General features: G+C 40.8%; 1 pseudogene; it reads left to right on the forward strand.

The window, feature by feature from the left end:
- The first annotated feature begins 12,603 nt into the window (after positions 1 to 12,603).
- LOC118611651 lies at positions 12,604 to 12,719 on the forward strand (annotated as a pseudogene).
- Positions 12,720 to 21,804: the final 9,085 nt, after the last annotated feature.

The raw sequence follows: 21,804 nt of genomic DNA on the forward strand, positions 1-21,804 counted from the left end.
AATATGACAAATGGGTGTGAGCTAAGAGAGGAATAAACCTGGGGAAAATTGACAAGACATGTTCATTCAGATTCTTCTTAGAGTCCTTCCATCTTCAGAGATAAGATTGTCCTATAGCCATGCCACCCTGAACATGCCAGATCTCATCTGATCTCAGAACTAAGCAGGATCGGACCTGGTTAGTACTTACTTGGGAGATCATGTAGGAATACTAGGTTCTATAGGCTTTAAAAAAAAAAAAAAAAAAAAAAAAAAAATTTTTCTTTTCTCCCAGGTATAGTTGAGGGCACACCTCACATGAGGGTCTTATGATCTGCCTCAGGGCAAGGTCAGAGAGTGCTGCACCTGCCATTTCTCCAATTCCGTTAGCTTAAAAACTCTAATATGCCAAGGCACCATAATTTGGGATAGTATGTTCTGAACCCTGCTGAACCCAATATTCATCCCTGCTGTTTTACGTACCTGTAGTTTGTTCCTTTGTATTGCTAAGTAGTATGCCATTGTATGGATAGACCACAATTTAATTATCTGTTCTCCTGTTGATGGACATCTGAGTTCTGTTTCCAGTTTGGGCTATTATGAATAAATCTGCTATGAACATCCTAGTATATATTTGTGAGCATATGTTTTCTTTACTCTTGGGTTAATATCTAGGCGTGGGATGGCTGGGTCATGAAGTGGATCAGGGTTTATCAACCTCAACATTATTGCCGTTTTGAGAAACACTGAGTAGATGTATGTGTAACTCTTTAAGAAAACTCCTGTTTTCCAAAGTGTGTGCCCAGTGTATATCCCTATCCACAATACATAAGAATTCTGGTTGCTTCGTGTCCTCACCAATTTTTGGTGTTGTGAATTTTTCATTTCAGTTATTAGTGGGAATCGAGTACTTTTTGCATCTGATTCTTAATGAATGTTAATTAAAAATTAAAATCTGTAGATATTCTTTTGTAGGACTAAATGTTAGATGAAGGATATGTGATCTCTTAAACACAATCACTGTGTTTCCTAAGGTTTAAAAATATAATCAGGAATATTCTAAACAACAATGCTTATAGTGAGCCAGTCTTTACTAAAACAATCACAATTAACTAACGTACTTGAATACATAAGATGTGCTAAGCACTGAAGACTGTCTTTTTTTTAATTTTCATTTAATCCTCTCAACAACTCCATGAGATAAATTTATATATTGTCCTCATTTTATACACAGAAAAATCAAGGATCAAAATGATTAAGCAATTTGCTGAGGGTCATGTAAGTAGCAGAGTCAAGGTTTGGACATATGTCAGACTGACTCCAAGGGCACTTGGTTCCACAAAGATTTCCTAGAAATTGGCTCCAGTAATTTAAAAACAATTTTATAGTCCACATTCATGTCAGAAATACTTACAGTAGGCCAGAACCTTTTTAGAAAAGAAAAAAAGATCTATTTCATTCATTTTGTCCTAAATACAGGAGGGTAAAGTTATTGCAAAGCTTTTGGAAAAGATGAAATGTTATGAATGAAAAAAATTAATACCTGAAACTTTAAAAAGTTGAAAGAAAATAACCAACCTTGCACTAATATATTTGCGAATTTGGATAAAAATGCACAGTTATGTGAATGTATTTAGTACCAACTTTTAAACATATATTTTCACGAACATACATAGTATCTGAGTGGAAAAGAGTTAAAATTAATTATTCTTTCCAGTTCGTGAGTGTTCTTTACACTCCGCTGGCATGACACTGAGAAGTAGCATACATAAATTAAAACAACTCGCTCCCCAGCCTTTGCTCTGATTATATTTCTCTGTCTAAGCAAACAGAAACTAAACTGCTTCTGTGGTCATTTATCACCAATCAACTTGCTGTGTCTCTAATTACATCCTCAGATTCTGTGAGGTGACAAATCATAAAACCCCAGAGGGAGTTTTCCTGGGAGATGGAGATGTTAAATATTTTCACAGAGGATGTAGGTGAAGAGGTATATGTACCCCCCAAACTCATCAAATGTTATAATTAAGATTTGAGAATTTCACTAAAAATAAATTTTATATAACAAAAAAGGAAAAAAACCATAAACAAATAATGAATGCTAGTTAACCATATGCATGTTGAAGAGGGTGGGGGAGAATTGTACTGACTGACATTTGCACCTTACTTTGAAATGCATCACACATAAAGTGCATTGATGGATAAATAGAGAGATGAACCAATGATAAATGAGTAAAATGAAATGTTCACAACTGTAGAATCTTGGTGATGAATATGTGGCTGTTTGCTATGTGATTCAGCTTTTCTCTGTTGTAATTTTTTTTCATAATAAAATATTGGGGGAAATAGAGATGCACATTCTAAAAGGCAGGAATGGAATACCTTTTCATTAAAACATAAATACAAACATATATACAATGAGAATCTAGTACTTCCCACTAACGAAGAGCCTCTGAGTGAGATTTAGGTGAAGAGAAATGGACTCGGGAGAGACTAGGCACGTGTTCTTATGGCTCGTTTGATTTATTTATGTCATTTAGTGAACACCATCGCACTTGGTTTTGACCATTATACAATCTTAAATTGTTCTTATTCTTTGTCCCATAATATTCCACTTACTCTCTTCTTGCCACATGGAAATCACCATGGTTTAAAGGCAGGAAATAAGACAACACTGATGGTGAAATTCTAGAAGTCCACAAAGGTTACAGATTTTATAATAACTCTTTCAATTTCCCTCATGAGGATCTTCACAAGATCTTTAAATTGCATTCTGATAAAAATTCTCGCACAACACCTTAAGTTGTCAAAACTCAATCTTAAAAAGAGAAAATATAGTAAAAAAAAAAAAATTAACCAATCTGTCTAGTCAGCTATTGAGCAGAGCATCTACATTGTGGTATTTGTGGGAAAGTACTTGAAAACAGCAGCCTGAAATCTCTTCTTTCATTGTCATTTAGAAAATAAAAGTTATTGACGCACATCATTTGATTTTTAAGCATAAATATAAGAATTCAAAAAATCAGGTCATGAACACAGTTTTTGTCTATTTTTGGTCCTGTAACACACAGTTAAACTTTATACTGCATTTTAATACACGTTCGGGACTAAAACTCCGTAAGAAATTTCTTTCTTAAAATTCATTTCCCAGCAATTCATGTTTTTTTTCTTACATAGTTAATTTAAAGTTAACTAAACAGAGTGAATCACTTCCTAAATGGGGCAAAGTCAAAATGTGTTTTTATGTGTTATGAATATTATGAAAGATTACATTTAAAATGAACTTTAAAACAAGACTGATAACATAAGCATTAATAATACGCAGACCTAAAATACATTTTTTACTTTAAATCACTTCTTTATTTTCTCCCATGTAAAAATGACCAAAATGACTTTTTTTTTTTTTTTAATTTAAGGGTTTAAAAGAGAATAAATATTCCTGTGAGATTGGCTCAGGAGCTTTTTTTAAAAGGTTGAGAAACACTGGCATGCGGAATGTAATACAAGATATGGACCACCCTTGAAACATTAATCATTTCATTGCAGATGCGAGATGTTTAAAAAGATGCTTAAAAACAAAAAAGATTATGCAACTAAGCGCTCTATTGTATAATACAGATTCAGTGTTGTAGGAATCTAAAGAAGGGCAAATTAGTATGAAAAAGATGGGGAAAAGGAACTTTAGTTTTTGTCTTAAAAGGCTACTGTTTTTTGGCCGGGGGCGGGGGGGAGGATGTAGGCAGGAGTAGCAGCCTAGCTCGGAAAATAACATAAGTGGGGAAAAAAAAAAAAAAACAGACAAGAAAAAGGGTAACCAAAGAAAAGGGACAGGAAGTTAATAAGATTGAAATGCTATGTAGGCAGTGTCTTAGTTCAGGCTGCTCTATTGAACTATTGCAGACTGGGTGACAAATGACAAAAACTTCTTTCTCACTGTTCTGGAGCCTGTGGGAAGTCCAAGATCAAGGTGCTGGTAGATTTGGTTCCTGGTGAGAGCTCTTCCTGGCTGGCAGCTGGATACCTTCTCACTGTGTTCTCACAAGGCAGAGAGAAGGAAAGCAAGCCCTCTGGTCTCTTCTTACTAGGGCCCTAATCCCTTCATGAGGACCCCACCCTTGTGACCTCATAAAAACCTAATTATCTCCCAAAAGCCCTGTCTCCAAATACCATCACATTGGAAGGGAGGGTTTCAACATATGAATTTTGGGGGACACAATTCAGTCCATAGCAGGTAGAGAAGAATCAGAGTATGGAGGATCATGGACGCAAGACCGAGGTACCAGAATCTGCTGCAACAGAAAATGGTCAAGAAGGAAGGAAATGATTAAATTCGGTTCTTATAGAGTTAGGGAAAATAGTGAAATAGTTAAGTGGAAATATCCAGGAGGGAATTAAAAATCAATAGGTGGCTGAAGTTCAGGTGAAAAAAGCTAAAGTAACACTCAATCTTGTGAATTTTTAAGTAAGTGCTTTATTATAGTTAGTAGCAGTCATTATGATACTTATTTTAGTAGTCATATCAATGCCAAAAGTTGTTAAAACATTAGCTCTAGGGATTCTTCCTATTAATAGCTCACCTAACACTGCCCCTCCTTGAGATCAATATGGGTTCGCCTTTGGAATAATGAAGTACATCAGCTCTGGCTTCTGGGCACCTGGGTTAAAATCTCCACCTACTAGCTATGTGACCTTAGCCAGGAAGACTTCCAAGGGTGCAGTGAGCATTACAAAGTGATTGTAAAGTGATTAGTCCAGGTTCTTGCATTCAGCCAGTATCTGATAAATGTTAACTGCTCCTGAAAAATGGGAAAATGTCTGTTCTTTTCTGGAAGGCAGGGTGCTAAATGAATTTCAGAGACAGCCTCCTTTTGCTGTTTCTTTTTATATTCAAAATCCTTAATAGAGCAGGAGAGGAAAAGAGGGAGGGAGAGTAAGGAGAAGAAAGGGTAAAAAGAGAATACAATTGAGACCAAATTATTTCATACCTGCACCCTAAGAAGCTGTCAGATCTATCTGCTTTTTGCCTTCCACAATTTGGGCAGGTTCCAAAAAGCAGAAAGAAGACCAGCTGCAAAATGAATGGACACATGGACCAACATGGATGCATTTCAAAAACATAATGGGGAATGATAAAGGCAAGTTGCAGCACAGTTTAACATTGCCTTACCATTTATGTAATGTTTAACAACACATGAAACAATTCTGCTTAATGTTTATTGATACAAATGTGGTAAAAATGTAAGAGCAGGAATGAGAAAGATAGATACTAAACGCCAGAGAGTGGTAACCTCTGGGAGGATAAGGAGGATGGGTAAGAGGCACAAAAGGGACATCAACTGTATCCGTAATGTTTTTATTCTTTTTATTGTGCTCTGAAGCAATGGTAAAATATTAGCACTTTTAAGATCTAGGTAATGGATACATAGGTGTTATCTTATTATTCTATTTTCTGAGGATATTCTAAATGTTTGAAATATTTTCTTATAATTTTAAACATATAAAGGAGGACTTTTTGTCTCATTCTTCGATATCTTCAAACTCCATTTGTTCAGTTAAATCACATGCATGATCTTCAGGAATGAGTATGCTTCTCAGATTCCATTTGAAAACAGTATAATGAATCTATTAGAAATACGTTATGTCCTGTGCTATGTTTATATTACCAAAAGAGATTTCAAATTCTGGTATCTGGGTTGAATTACACATATTACCATATTATTAGGTTTTTATTTCATTTTCTTTTATTAATGATTAGTAGCAATAGCACATTACATTTCTGGGGTGCTTCATAGTTAACAAATTATTTTTATAGACCTTAGGATTGTTTGTATATACCTTAAGATCACCAATAGGTTTTATCTAAGGGCAAATTCTAAATGATTGATGGTGGCTGCCCTGAAGGCTCTGTTGAAACCATAGCTGGGCTCCACAGGGAAGGCAATGGCCAGCTTGGGAGGTGTGTCAAGGTCAGGGTAGTGAAATGGTGCCTTATGTGCGCCATTGATATCCCTGATTCCTTCGTGATTTTCCTCTGCCTCTCTCACCGCTCATTCTCCATCTCCCTTCACTTACCCCTTCTATCATTTCCAAGAATCCTCCCCTCCTGATTCTCCTTGATCTTTACTCATGCTGTAACAATCCTAACTGGTTTTGTTCTCATCTATGGCAACCCTACATGTTGGCGGGTGGTCCCTCTTCTGTTTTTCTGTGAAGCCTTCTCAGCCCCATCTGGGCCAGGCGAGACCCCTCCCCTTCCTCCCCATAGCACACACATAGCATTTATCTCTAAGTATTCCAACTATTTGTTTACCCATCTATCTCTGCTGTGGTCTTTGAAAGGATCGGACTGGATCTTATTGATCTCTGCACTCCCAGCTTCTGGCACACAGTAAGCAATCAATAAATGTTTGTTAAATGAAAGAATGATTTAATGAATGGTGTCCTTATTCTGCAGAAAAGAAAACACTCGCAAGTTGGGATTCTTTTCAAGGTTATCCTTCCTCTGAAACCTTTCCATTTTCCCTCTAGAACAAAACTGGCAAACATTTACTGTAAAAGTGTCGAATAGTAAATATTTTCGGCTTTGTGGGGCATCAAGTCTCTGTCACAACTGCTCAACTCTGGTGGTGTAGCTGCAAAGTAACCATAGACATGACTGTATTGCAATAAAACTTTTACAAAACCCAGCAGTGGACTGGAGTTGGCCTAAGGGCCTTAACTTGTAGACCTTACTGTAGAAGATGGTAAATAGACACCCCCTCCATATCTAGTTTCTTCACTGAACATCTTTTCTGCCTCAACCCAAATACCAGGATCCTGATTCCAATGTTTTCACAGTTCTTGTTGTGCTTAGGTCGATAATCCTCTCATAATTCCAAGCCAAGGAGTTAAGGAAGGCTCACAAAAAAAACCACTTTCAAAGCTGAGACCAACAGGAATAAGAAGAACTTTCTGACATGGCTCTTAAGGGACATAGAGGAATTCAAGCTCCACTTATCCACATCCTCCTTGATCACTCATTTTGAACACTCTTAACATTTTTAAAAGAAAAGAGATCTATTTCTTGGGAACAATGGACCGAAAATTAAATAAAGAACTCCCTTTCATTCCTCCACTCCCTTTCTAAGTTTCCAAATGACTAGTCTTTCTCTTTCTCCGGGACTATACCAAACCCCTTCCACTCTTCCTACCCTATGGTCCTCTCACTCATGGTTAGAAGATGACCTCGCCTCCTTCGCCAAGGAAATAGAAGCTATCAGAAGAGAACTCCTTCAGAATTCTGCCACTGATGCATCCCTAACTTATCTGTATCAATATCCACTCTCCTATTCTTCTGTCATGATGGAATACATATATAAGACACATCCCTTCTTCTCTTCTCTGTGTCCTAGGTCTTTCTACCTTCAGAAAACTTGACACCATCAATCATTTCTCTCTCTTGTATCTCTGTCTCAGTCTGTCTGTCTGTCCGTCTGTCCGTCCATTCCTCCCTCCCTCCCTCCCTCTCTCATTTTCATTCCCTCCCCCTAGCCCTCTCCCTCTCCCCCCCACTCTATCTCTGCCCTCCCACACCCCTCTCATTCTGTATGTCTCTGTCTATATGTCTTTCTATATATCTGGGAACTTCGAGCCTCTCTCTGCTCACCCCCTTCATTCTGGTAACTTTCCATCAATATTTAGAAATACATGTCTCTACCATGTTGAAAAAAAGTCTATCACACCTGCGTCTTCCTCCAACCATTGCCCTATCTCTCCCTCACCTCTTTCTCAGCCATAGTTCTTAAAGGAGTTATGGGATCACAGTTTTCACGTCATCATCTCCCAGTAATTCTTCAACACATTAAAAATATGCTTCTCCTCCATTACATCCTTGAAACTCTCATTGGACACCTCAAATGACTTCCTTTGTTGCTATATCCAACCCAGAATTCTTTGCCCTATCTTTTTTTTTTATTAGTTTCAAGTAAACAGAACATTGGCTAGACATTTATATGGTTTATAAAATGATCCCCTTAATTGCTCCTTCACTCCTCTGGTTTTCCACCGAGCCAATATATTAATGCTAACTGCATTCCCCATGCTGTGCTCCCCATCCCTGTGACCATTTATCAACTACTAATTTGTACTTCTTTAACCCTTCACCCCATTCTCCCAGCTCCCTAAGCCCCAGCCCCTCTGTCCATCACCAAATTATTCTCTATATTTGTCAGTATTTGATTAGTTTGTTCTTTTTGTTCCTTAGATTCTATATATAAGTGAAATCATATGGTATTTATCTTTCTCTGAATCTTTGCCCTATCTTTAGTGATTTTCTAGCACTATTCAACCCTGTGATCTTCCTTCTTGAAACACTTTCCTTCTGTGACTTTTGTGAGATCTCCTATAGTCATTCTTTCTTAGATTTCTTTGTAGGCTCCAATACCTCTACCTATTTATTAAATATTGGTGTCATCAGAGTTCTCTATTAAGCCCTCTACTCATCTGAGTCTACATGCTCCCCTAAAATACCTCATCTAACCCCCCAGGCAATCTTAAATACGTTGATGATTCTCAGATTTACTTCTCCAACCCAGAGCTCACTACTGAGGCTAGAGCCAGCTGGCCAATTGCCTAATAGAATTATAATTTATTTCTCCTTTCTATTATTCACTCATCCAGTTCCATGTTTAAAAAACATCTTAACCCCACCAACTCAGTCAGCTACCACCTTTTTTCTTTGCTCTCTTTGCAGCTCTACCTAGTTCTTTTTTACTTTGATAGAAAGAAAATGAATTCTCACGGAGGAACCTTACCTATGACGTTTTGAGGCCGGGGGGGGGGGGGGCTTGCATTCCACCCACTTTCCAACAGCCCGAGGGCAGGAGCTTGGAAAGAGCTTGGCAAACTTCCTGCAGCCTTTGGTATAGGACTAGGCTTACCTTTTCTTCTAAGATTTTGTTAATGTCAGAGTTGGAGTTCCTCCTCCTCCGATTGTGGGGGGTGGGGGGTGGAGTTGGGGGGACAGATAACCTTAGGCTTCAAATCGGTCCCCTGGCTCAGCATAGAGTCCTGGCAGACCCGTGATACCTGAGAGCTTTTCCTGGCTCAGCTGCCACAGTGAGATCCTAAGTGGGAACACCTGCTGTTGGGAGAGACTTCCTTGACTTTTCTCTAAGCTCCCTACTCCCAACTTAGCTGCTTCTACCCAAATCAGGGGCACTGGTGAGAAGTCTCAAGGTCCAACTCACTTCCCTCCCATGTCTCACTTCTAGGAGAAAAGAGTGAGGGAGGAGCCACCCTAAGTCACACCAAAATCTTTCGTTTTTCTTCTTGTTGGACATTTTTCAGTTTATAACATGAGGATAAACCTCTTTCCTTGTTTGGCTGTTGCTGGTAATTATTTTCACTGTTTTATTACATTGTGTGATGGGGGATGGTGATTCTGGAAGCAAAAAACAAACAAACAAACAGTTTTTTGAATTATGAACAGACTGGCAATTTCACCCTACCATCCTTAGCGACAGGGGTCAGGTGGGGGCGGGGAAGATGAAATGCGGTGACCTCAGGAGACCCTAACACACCCCAGGCTCACGGCAGTGGCAGGCCCTCTTCAGAGTGCCTGGCATTTCTTGCGAAGGGTATCCTAGGGACCACACTTCCCACGTACTCTTTCCGCTGCCTGTTATTTTCTCAGCAAGGAGTAGCGTCCCCCTTCGCACAGAAAGGGCTTTTGTTGTGCTTGACATTAGAACAGCACACGTAAGGGAAGTCCGGGAAGCTGTCCCTTCCTCAGCAGCCAGGCTCAGGGAGGAAGCTGAGCAGTGTGAATGAATTTGGAGACTGGGGGGGGGGGGGGGGGGGGGGGGGGGCGGGGCGGGGGGGCGGGCTCAGCCCTGATGCCGTGATAAGGCCTCAGAATGGCGGAAGGAGACAGGTAGGCAATGTGGTCCTGGGCAACGGCTTTGGGATGGAGCGGTGAAAGGATGGAGGTGGGCTAGGTAGAAGATATGCAAACCTGACATCTCCCACCATCACACAGGGTCCACGGCTCCTAGTGGGAGAAAAACAGCATCCCCAAGGAGAACGGAAACCAGGGTAACTGAACATTCAAGCTTGCGACTAATGAGCAAATCCCATCAAATCTTTGACACCACGGGCTTTGGCGTTAGAAGGCAGAAGCCTTTTAAGCGCCAATGATTATCCCCGTGCTCTTCATCTTTGGGCTGCGTCTCTGTGATGGATTGCCACCTGCATCGCGCCCTGGCATTTCCACGCACAAAATAATTGGCTGCAGAAGGTCGTTGGATGCCTGTGTGTGAAGGGAACTGCAAAAAAACAAATTCTGTTCCACTAACGCATATTTTTTGATATTCTGAATCTGAGAATCCAAATTCTGTTTTTATTTGACTTCTCCATGATATAAAATTGTTCTTTACTGTAAAACCAAAGTGAATAAAATGGAAATAGTTGTCTGTGTTTAATAGTTGAATAGGCATTTGCTTCAGAGAAATTTGTGGATATTTTATGTTCATCTCTATATCATTCCTATAAGGAGCATAGGATTCTCCAGACTTCTTTGAAAAAGAAACAGGCACAAATAATGCAGTGTATAGGGTTAGCAGAGCTATAAAAGCTGAGCACTAGCTAAACTTGATATCCCTAATATTAATTAATTAATGTTAATATAGCTAAACTAAGTGCTGGCACTGGATTACTCATTTAGACCTCACGACAACCGTATTATTACCAGTATCTCTATTTTGCAGAAGATGATGCAACTCGAATTGGTTCAATAACTTGCACAAAATCACACAGCCTGAAGTTATGACAAGACACAGGTTCTCCGACTTCAGAGCCTCTCCAGTTACAAGGCGCCTATATTACTTATCTATCACTGCATGATGAACTACCCCCCAAATTCAGTAGCTTAGGGTTGGGACTTCCGGAATGGTGGGCTGCAAACCACTTAGTAGTTTAAAAAATCTGTTATCTCACAGTTTCTGTGGGTCAGGAATCTCTGCATAGCTGGCTGCCTCTGGCTCTGGGTCACTCCCAAGGCTACAGTGTAGGTGGCAGCCAGGGCCACAGTCATCTCGAGTCTTGGCTGGGAAAGAATGTACTTCCAAGCCCACTCCTGTGGTCATTGGTGGGGTTCAGTTCCTTGCTGGCACGTGATCAGACACTGCCCTCCTTCCCTAGACACACGGACCTCTCCATGAGGCACAGCATGGCAGCTTGTTTTATGAGAGCGAATAAAAAAGAACCAGAAAGAAAGAGTTTGGGCAAGATGGAAGTCCCAGTCTTTTGCAACCTTATTTTGGCATAGTCTATTCATTAGAAGGGAGGGTCAGTAGATCCAGCCCACACTCAAGGGGATCAGATAGAGGAATGGATACCAGCAAGAGTGATCACTAGGAGCCATATAAGAAGCTGCCAGCCACGATGCCCTTCTCAGGTAACTGCCCCCATCTGCATTACTCAGAGGGGCAGGTTAAATGACTGTGAGCTCCTAACCACATCTGCCTGGAGATGATACCTGCCCCAAACCTGGCCAATTAGATTCTCTCCCCTGGGAAATTCTGAATAGCAATCCAGAGACCTTCACTGGTTTCTGCTAGGGGCTTGAAATCAAAGATATTAATCAGAAAAACTATGGGGCAGCCATCTCTGCTATGCTGAAAGATAAATAGGGAAAGCCAGATATGAGGAAAGAGAGAGGGAGAGAGAGCATGGTGTGCATAGTTCCTATGAGAGAGAGAGAGAAAGTGAAAGAGAGAGAGAGAGACTATGCTTCCTCCCCTGGATTTGAAGAGGTACAATAAAAACTCTGGGTCTCTGTCACTTACAACTATGCAACTTGGGGTGATAGTGATAATATTTAACAACCAATAAGGCCCAAACACCAATGGATCTGGAGAGAACTCACCAGAAACATCTGGTGCAGCCCCACGGCTGGACACTGGGTGCCCACCAGCGTTTGCCACCTCAGAGTGAAGCACACGCTCTCTCACCTTGACCACGCTGCTGCCCTCAGGGCATGAGGCTGGGTGGGGGGGTCTGACCCAGGAACTTCAAGATCACCGAGTGGGAGTCATGGCGGCAGCCTAACACAGAAACGTCAGTGTGATCACGGATTTCCTCTATAGCCCACTGGGGAGTCAGTATCTCTGCCAGATAAGTCACAGATGAGTTTCTGCGATAACGCCACGTGCGTTCACTGTGGTCCGCAGAAGAAAACACACAAATGACCTATGGGGATGAAAAGCCTCCATCTGATCTGTAGGAGAAAGGACTGAAAAGATCCCCCACTGGGTAATGGGGAACTATCCACTTCCTCTAACACAGGATGATGGAGCTCCTTGATGTGCTTCGGGCTGAACCCCTTCACAATATGTGCGGTGTCACGGGTATCCACGGATAGGTAGGAATTTCAGACACTCCAGTGATATGACCAGACCAAAACAAAACAAGAGAAAAAAAAAAAAGCCAAGAGCCAGTGTTTAGGGAAAGGGTCAAGATTCTTAAAGTTATATTTTAAATTAAATCAACTGAGAGTCAGACATGGCTCCATAGTGTAGCGGTTAGCACATCCGCTTTACACGCAGAAAGTCCTGGGTTCACACCCAAGTGGAGCCACAGTCTATGGTCTACGGCCATGCCACCCTGAACAAGCCCGGTGTCTGATCTTGGAAACTAAGCAGGGTTGGGCCTGGTTAGTACTTGGATGGGAGACCACCTGGGAAGACCAGGTGCTGTAGGCATAAATAATAACAAACAAACAAACAAATAAATCGACCAAGAGTCAACAAATTCATGCAGCCTAATTCTGTTCAGGACCAAGATGTCCACATAGAATTCCTCTCTAGTCCGGAAAGAAGTTACGCTCTGACTCCCTGTTTCCCCCATGATTTTCCTTCTCCGTTAGGAATAAATGTCAGTGAGTGCCAACTGAAAGCCAGGGGAGATTGCTTGCTAAAGGAAGTTTCATCCTGAACATTAAACCTAAACCTGGTTTCTTTGCGAGATCTCCTGTTGAATTAAAATCTTGCTCAAGAGCTATTTTTTTCCACCTTAGATATTCATTCTGCTGCCTTTGTCAATGAAATATGAGGTAAGTTGTTACAAAGAGAGATTTATGCCCCTGTCTCACAATTGAGCATCGTGCGCATATTTCCTGCCTAAAAAAAATACGGTTTTACCTCAACGCACTGAAGTAGAGTTCGATATTCATAATTATAAGTCATAACTCATAGTATAAATTTTCTTTGAATCAGGAATTTTGCACTAGAAGAGATTTTGGATTAGAGTATTCAGTATATATTACTTTTATCATTAAAGAAAGAAGAGAAAAATATATATAATTGTAATTCTTCTTTTTTCAAAGCTTTAGATGAATTCATTGCAAAACCCTATCCTGGGTTAGCAATTGGGCCTGCAGCAACCTCATAGCTGTATGTACCTTGGAGATTAAATTTATCATCATAAGAATGCCTAGCATTTGTTGAGCATTCACTATGTGCCATGCATCTTACTAAACATGCTACATACATTATCCCGTTTTATCCTCACAATAACCCTCCGAATATTATTATCCCCATTTTACAGAAGAGGAAATTAAGTCATAGAGAGGTTCAGAAAATTGACAAAGGTTCACATTTAGAAGGTAATAGAGCAAAGATCTGGAATCAGGTCTGTTTTATCCCAGTATTTACTCTGAACTACCAGGACTATCCCTGAACTTGAGATTCTGAAACTACCATGCTGCCTTAGGTATTCAGTGATATAGTTACTAACCTTCCAAATGGTCTCATCTAGCATTACCCCCTTCCTAAAATTAGTCTATGTAAAACTTCAAGTAGTGTATCAGTTACCTATTGCTATGTACTAAACTCTCCCAAAACTATGCAACATTAAACAATAAGTTCTTGTCATTACTCATGAGTTAATATGGGTGAGCTGAGCAGATTTTCTGGTCTTCACCTGACTTACTCATGTACCTGAGGTCTGTGTGGTTCATATCCTCCCAGTAGGCTGGCCTGGTCTTTTTCATATTGCAGTGGATGGTTTCAAAAGCAAGTGAGAGATTGCAGAAGAGGATAAGGCTCCTGAAAGACCAGGCTTGAAACCAGCTAATGCTACATTCTATTGGCCAAAGCAAGAAACAAGGCCATCCTGGAATCAGAGAGGGCAGGGACTAGAGATCCTCCTTGCAAAAGGTGCAGGTACAGGGAGTCGTTTATTGGGGCCATCGATGTAATCAATCTTCTGCAATGAGTAACTATGAAAACAGTAAATCTATTTGCATACCAGTAGTAATATTGGTTGACTGCAGAGTATGTGTGGACTGTCACAACTGCTCTATTATAATCTCCTTTAGTATGAGAGGAAACTGAAACTTAAGGAAATGAAACTTGCTCATGGTTCAATGCTTCTGCACGTATGAATGGAGTCTTATCTTTCACTAACAGTCCAACAAACTGGGCCCTGAGCCAGGGACTCTAGTGGCTTCTTTTCTTAAAAACTGCAGAGATCGAGCTATACCTTAAAAACTACAGAGATCAATCTACATCTCTATGGACATCCCAGGTGTGTATTCAAAGGGTTCAGCCCTTTGACTTTTCAACTGTCCAGTGGAGGGCCTCATGAAACCCAGACTACCCCACAGTCCCGCACCTGAACAAGCACCTTCTCAGTTTATTGCTTTGGCAGCTTTTCCTCTAATTCCATAGTGTGTGTGTGATGCCCTCGTGGGATAATAGCCTTCCCCAGAATGATAAACTAGAAAAGCCTCTGCTATTGGCTTTCAAGTCCCATAAGTATATTGGAGGAAAGAACAGGGGTTGGGGACAACCTGACCCTGTCTCTCTCATAGCATATTTGGGAGGACCTAAGGAGGCAATGGGTGTGAGCATGCTTTACAAAAATAAAAGATGAGACCTGGGGATATGAGGCAGAGCAGAGGATGCAAGGAAGCAGAATAGAACAGGAGATAAGAGGAAAGAGGGAAGAATAGGGTCCTAGAGAAAAGGTGGGATTCTCTACCCAGAACCTGCCTAGACAGGCACAGTTTTAGGCCACATAAACTTTCCTAGACCCTTGTGTGAAAAGCAGGCAGCCCCTCACTCACATGTAATTGATTGGCTACACTGCCCCCTGCTGACCATAATGTGTAAGCACAGAGACACTGAAAGCCTGTGGAAACGATGAACTTGGGTTTCAGAGACCACCAGACCACACAGGTGGTAGGTACATCAAGGAACCTATGAGGACTTTCTGCCTCAAGGCTGCTTATTAGATCTACTTCAGGATCCCCTACCCCTGATCCACTTTTCCTTTTTCCCACTATGCCGGTCCATCAAAATGTAAAAACTACATGAGAGCAAAGAGGGCTTTTTCTGTTTTGTTTACTACTGTGGCCCTGTAGTAACACAAGCTCAGCGTCTGGCATCTAGTAAATCTTAAAGATATAGAGGTTGAATTAATGAATAAATTAAGGAATTCAATTAGACCAAGGCTCATTTATGAAACAAGGTCATTTGGATCCCATAATATTAAAAGTTCTTTCCAGCTCTAAAATTCTAAGAACCTTGGGCATCTGAGCCAGTATACAAAAGAGAGAGGTCTGTCTAGATTGTGGAATTCTAGAAGATGTCGTTGATAATTGATGTCTGCCCAAGCATGGGGAAAAGGCTTTATCATCTTCCACATAACTCAAAAAGACACATTTTGTTCAAATGTCCCCCAAAACTTCTCTCATTATAATACTTCATGACTCCCTCTTAAGTTTAACTTTCTTATTGCCTATATCCCCATAATCACATCTCAAAACAAGCGAAAGGGCACTTTCAGAAAAGATGGTGGTTGACACTGGCTGATGTCACCTTTGCCTCTAATCCAGAAAGGTTTGCTGACTCTCAGAGTTGTCATTTTACAAGTATTTTCTCTTGAGAATCTTCTCTCTTATGCCACCTAGGAACAATGAAACCCCTGTCTAGATGGACCTGGGCTTTATTCAACCTCTAATTAATTAATTTAACAAACAAATATTCAGCACTTACCATGTGCAGTCAAAAGGAGATCGAAAGAGATGTCGATACCTACTCTTACAGAGTATCAATTAATCAAACACCAAAATTATATAAGTGCTACTGATCAACTTTGATAAAGAAGATGGCAAAATATTCTCTGGAATCCTGTTTAGTAGGTACATGAATGCAGGCTGAGAGCAGAACAATACTTATTGATGAAGAACAAAGGGTAAGAAGTATTAACCCACAGTGTAAATAGAGTTCAGAATAGCTTTCCACACTTAACCTCTTTGAAGCCACCCTCTTCTGAGTCATTGCTTGTTTATGGGGTTCTAATTAGCATGTTTGATTAGCACTTGAGAAACGATGGGGAGCTGAGCCTGTCATTTCTACACGAGGTAAAAACTGGCTTCCTTAAAGTCCTAACGTCACTGGGTGCTGGTCTCCAATGCACACATTAATTTGCACTCATCTCTGGGGAAAGTAAGGACGAGTTTGCAAAAGGAGAAAAAGAACAGAAAGACAAGAGAAGCCTCCGGCGATGCACGAAGCCGCGTAACAGGCAGCTGTGAAAAGGAGGAGATTGCATCCGCCTCAATAGCAGATCAGCCGTGTCTTATTTTTCTTTGCTCATCTGACCAGGTACTCCATAAATGTCAGACAGAGAATGAGAAGAAGTAAACACGTTATTACGAAAAAAGAAGGAAGCCATCCGATTCATGTCAGATGTCTGGATTGCAAAATATGGCAATGCCCAGGTGACCTTGGGGAAGCTTGCACTGGTCTAATACCCTAATATCAGCCATCTACATAGATATATTAAACTCTGGTTTGAGCTAGAGAGTGTATTTATTTATACGGATTGCAAATAGAGGTGCTCTTGGAACATGTGTGCACTCTCACTGCTCTCTTGAGTTGGCTGTGCTCTCTTTGGCTTTGGCTGTATTCTATATGCTTGCTCAGAGCTAGCACACAGGCATGTGGAAGATATGTCCTGCTGTAGGAGGACCTGCTGTGTTTAGAAATCCCTCAGAACATAAGAGAAGCATTTCTCCAGATGGCAGGATGCTTGAGGTTCAGAGAGGAACGTGGTTTTGGCCTCCAGCAAGACTTAGTTGTCAGTGTTGGCCAAACGCCCTCACTGAGCGTTCTGTGCAGTTGTGTATAGTGACAATCCACCACAGTTCTGGGATCCGGGGTGAATGCTGTGATTTGGACCTTCTGTGAAAGAGTAAATACTATGCTGTGGAATTGGTCTAAATTACTCAGCTCTTACACTTAACAGACCTTAAGGAGAAATTTTATTTAAAATATTTGAAGTCAGAAAGGTCTGGATTTAAATCTCAACTTCACCTCTACATAAATGCATGACCTTGAGTAAGTTACAAAATCTCCTTGAGAATACGCTTATTTACCTGAAAATGGAGATGTAAATGTTGTCCACCTCTTACAAATGGGGTTATTACAAGGATTAAAAGAGATAATATATGCAAAGTGTTCAGGACAGTGGCTGACTGCTAGAAAAGGCTGTTTTAGTTGCACGCAATTCTGCCTCGAGACATCCAGCCCTGTAACCAGAGAATATTTTTAAGAGTAGGAAAGAGGAGAAAGTGAGCATAAAAGTGCATCTTCAGGTGGCTAACTCAAGAAGTTTTATATATCAAGTCAATTTAGTGGGCAGAAATCAGCACTGTGGACAACTCTACCGACAAAAAATAAGGCAGAAGGTGCTGGCTTTTAACTTGGAGCATCTATATCAGTGTTTTTTAAACTGTGGGTCTATGCAGGATGAACACTAGAGGGTTGTAATCAGCATTTTAAAAAGAAAAGAATGGAATAAAAATTGCATAATGTATTTACACATAGGGTAAATATTGTTTCATGAACCATGCGTGTGTTTGTGTGTGTCTGAGATTTTGTGCATGTGCATGTGTATGTGTGTGTATGTGTGTGTGTGTGTGTGTGTGTGTGTATATGCGTATGTATATATACGTGGATGTGTTTGTGCCGAAAGTTGGAAAACCACTGATTCATTAAATCACTTTTCTCTAGAAAAATCCATTCTCAAACTATTTCTGGCTTTACTGACCCTTGGTATCTCCCTTTGATTAAAGTCACACACGCCATTTCTCCCATTCTAGCCATAATGACTAAAGCATCCCCAATGAGCCAGCATGCTACACCTCTGGGAAACTTGAGCCAGCACTCCAAATATAAAAAATATTGAGTCAAAATTCAGTCCAACATCTGGGGTTTGATGTACTCAATACTGAACAATCAACTAAACTATTCTACCACAAGGCTGATAAACTGGAGACTACTGCTTCATGTGCATCAGTAGGCATGCTTATGAATTAGGGAGGCCTTTAAAATTCATCTGCCTTGGAATACCATTCTGGGTAACCATCAACCCAGGAGAGATACTAGAGAGTTTGTCGTGGTCTCAGACCACAGAAAAGTTTCCTAGAAAGCATCTTGACAAAGATGTCTTCTCACTCATCACTCAGTAAAAGAGCTGAGGCTTAAAGTAAAATATCCTGTTCATTAAATTCCACATCTCTTTTTGTTTGTTAAGCTCAGAGTCGAACATAGCAGCAAAATGAGAACCTTTCTCTCCAGCTACAATGATCCTTCCCATTAATTCACAAGTTTAGTTAGTACCATCATGTAAATAAGGAGATACAAAATCACTGAGAGAGAAAAAGACACCTCTTTCTCATAAATGGCTAGCGGGTAAATATTATCATTATTTTCCAACTTTATTGGTTATGGCAAAACTCGTTTTCTTCCCATTCCACAATTACTCCACTAATTTGCAAGGAATCTATGTTTTTTCCCCCAGATCCAAAAAGGTAATATGTTTGAATTCATGTTGCCTTTGACCACCAGCATCCACTTTTCTTCCCCAAAAGCATTTCTATTTCCTTTTAAGAACTTTCCTCTTCTTTTTTATCCAGACCTTGCCTTTTGCCACTCAAGCTGTATCCAGTTGACCAAAGCCTGCAGCAATCAGACACTTCCTCTCTGGGTTTTACTTATGATCAGAGAGCCAAAGAGACTGCCCCTTGGGGGGTCCATTCCTGACCAGTATAAGGTCCTAAGCATGCTGGAGTCTCCTGCACCATTGCCCTCCCAATTGGCCTTAGTCCTCCCCAATCCCCAGCCTGGTTCATCAGCCTCCAAAAAATTCTGTGAGGTCTCGGTTCCTTCCAATAAATTTCCCTTTGCTTAAATTAATTTGAATCAGTTTCTGTTGCTCACCACTAAGAATGATATTCAAAATATTTAACAACCAACCCATCCAAACCAGATGTACAGAGCAATCCAAGCAGGCGTCAGCCATAAACAACTGGTCTGACTCTTCTGGTGCGTACCGGCTGCAGATCAGCCCAGCTTGCAGCCGATGAAGCATGAGAAAAACCCAGAGCAAAACACTTTATATTCGTGACCCACAGAAATATATCACTTATGAGGGATCACAGGGGTGGGAGCCTCTGTCTGGCTCAGAGCAGGGAGCTAATGAATGTCAACTCAATGGATGAATTAATGAAGGAACAGCTTCCCAGAAAAAGATACAGGAGAATGGTGACCCTGATCTGTTGCCTACATATAGTCCAGAGGGAGGCATACTCTTCTTTCTCCGTGGAAGGATCTAGACCTAATGCATTCCACTAATGGCATGTGAGATAAGTGTAATCAACACACAGATAAACATTAATAAAACTGTAATGGTTACGTAACTTATTACACTTTATCGTTACCTCTATTCATAGCAGGTAATAACAGTTTTGGATTAATAACAGTGAGATAAATCTTCCTTACAAGATAAATCGTCTAAGCAAAATTGTGGGCCAATTGTTTTCAAAGTGTGTAAATAAGAGCACGAGTGACACGAAGATGTGTTAAGAATCATCCTGGCAACGTGAGAACACCTGATGCTCAGGAAAACGCTGTTATGCGTGGTAAGCGAAGCACCCACATTCAAGATCAGGACTTGACTCTTGCCTTCTTCTTGGGTTCTCTAACCATCCTCCCTCTCCCTTAGTCTCTACATCCACTGAACGGGGGATGATGATGCTGGCGGTAGTCACATATCTGCTATGAAGGGTAGCAGCGAAGCGCAGCCCAGAGTGGTACAGAAAACCCAAACATGAGAGCAAATGATACCCTGAGTCTCTTGCACACGGCCCACTGGACAGCTGCTGATGTGTACGGTTTCGACAGCTTTGCCTCGGGCTGGACTCAATGCAGTGACCTAGACATGAAAGACTGTCTGCGTCCCAGTTCTAAGTTTCTGAATTGTGTTCCCCTGTCCCTCTCCGCTGACCGTTCGTATCAAAGCGGGCTTCAAAAATCCAAAGAGTTTTCCTGTAATACATTTCTTTCTGACATTTTTCTTAAACAAGGAAGCTTTAAAAAAAAATGAAAGTAACACCCACATAGCTAAACACATGTTTATTCATGTACTCTCTAGGTATGCTTCAGTAATCTTACTAGCCAGAAGGCACATTTCTGAGAAATTTTTCTTAATGGGTGATAGTTGCAGGACTAAAGTTCCAATCTTGAATTTTTAAAAAGATTGAAGCGTAGCAAGGATAAAAATAATATCTACTAAATGAGGACTGCCACTCTTATCTAATCCACTGGATTTCTATAAAGCGAAAATTTTAAACCAACAGCACATAGATTGGATCAGAGCCATAGGTGGAGAACAGAGAATGTGGGGTGGGAACAGGCAGGGGAGGATTTATTAGAACAATTGCCCAGATCTTAAAATTGGGAGCTCTCACATAAAAATATTAATTTCCACCTTCTTCTGACAACACACAACACTGGACCTCAGGGCCACATCCAGCTGGAAGTGAGAAGTGGCTGCCCCCTTTCAGTGGGCCATGTACTTTCTAATTAACCGGGCTCCACACTTATTCCTATTACACTATGCTCAACCCTTTTGCCTTCCTTATGCTACCTGTTTGAGACCAGAGGACAGTAACATGTCACTGTCATTTCCTATCGTAGAATTGGCGTCCTCTATCCATAGGTGCTCAAGAAGGAGATGGTAAATTTCATGAGGGCAGGCATTCAACTGTGTCCATTTTATTTTCTATTGCATTCCTACACCTAACATACCAAGTGCTCAATATTCTTCTGGGATGGATGGATGGATGGATGGATGGATGGATGGATGGATGGATGGATAGACGGATGAAAAGATCTTGTTTCCCTCATTGGAGAAGAGGGACATGTGGAACAGTTCAAAATCATCAGAGACAACTGCCTTGTTAATGTGGTTCAGACATATGGTGGCTCCATAGTCCAACCACAGAAAGGGTTATCAGCCTACACTATATCCATCATGCTAAAGACTATTTCTCCTAATGAGGAAAGACTCAAAGAAAGAAGAAAGAAGAGAGAATTCCCCCAAAGATTTAAAAAAAAAAAAAAAAAACATACGTGGGCTAAGACCACAGAATTTGGTGTTCAGAAAACCGGGATTAGAATCCTGGATCTGCCATTTACTAGCTGATTGACCTTGACAAAGTTGCTTTCTCTCTCTGGCATTGTCTCAGGCACTTCTGTAAATAGTCAAGAGTTAGGTACAACTACTGTCCCATTCTGCTGAGTAGAAAAATGAGTCTCAATGAGATAAAGTAATTTGCCTGAAGCCACAGAGCTAACAGGTAACAGAGGTTGGATTTGAACCCAGATCTGTCGGATGCTGAAGCTTACAGTCTTGACTGTCATGCTATACCTCTCAGAGTCCAGGAAATCTTCCTGTGATGGGATAAGGGATGGAGAAACAGGCCAATGCTCAGTG

Source organism: Rousettus aegyptiacus, unplaced genomic scaffold, assembly GCF_014176215.1.
Source record: "Rousettus aegyptiacus isolate mRouAeg1 unplaced genomic scaffold, mRouAeg1.p scaffold_m13_p_14, whole genome shotgun sequence".
NCBI lineage: Eukaryota > Metazoa > Chordata > Mammalia > Chiroptera > Pteropodidae > Rousettus > Rousettus aegyptiacus.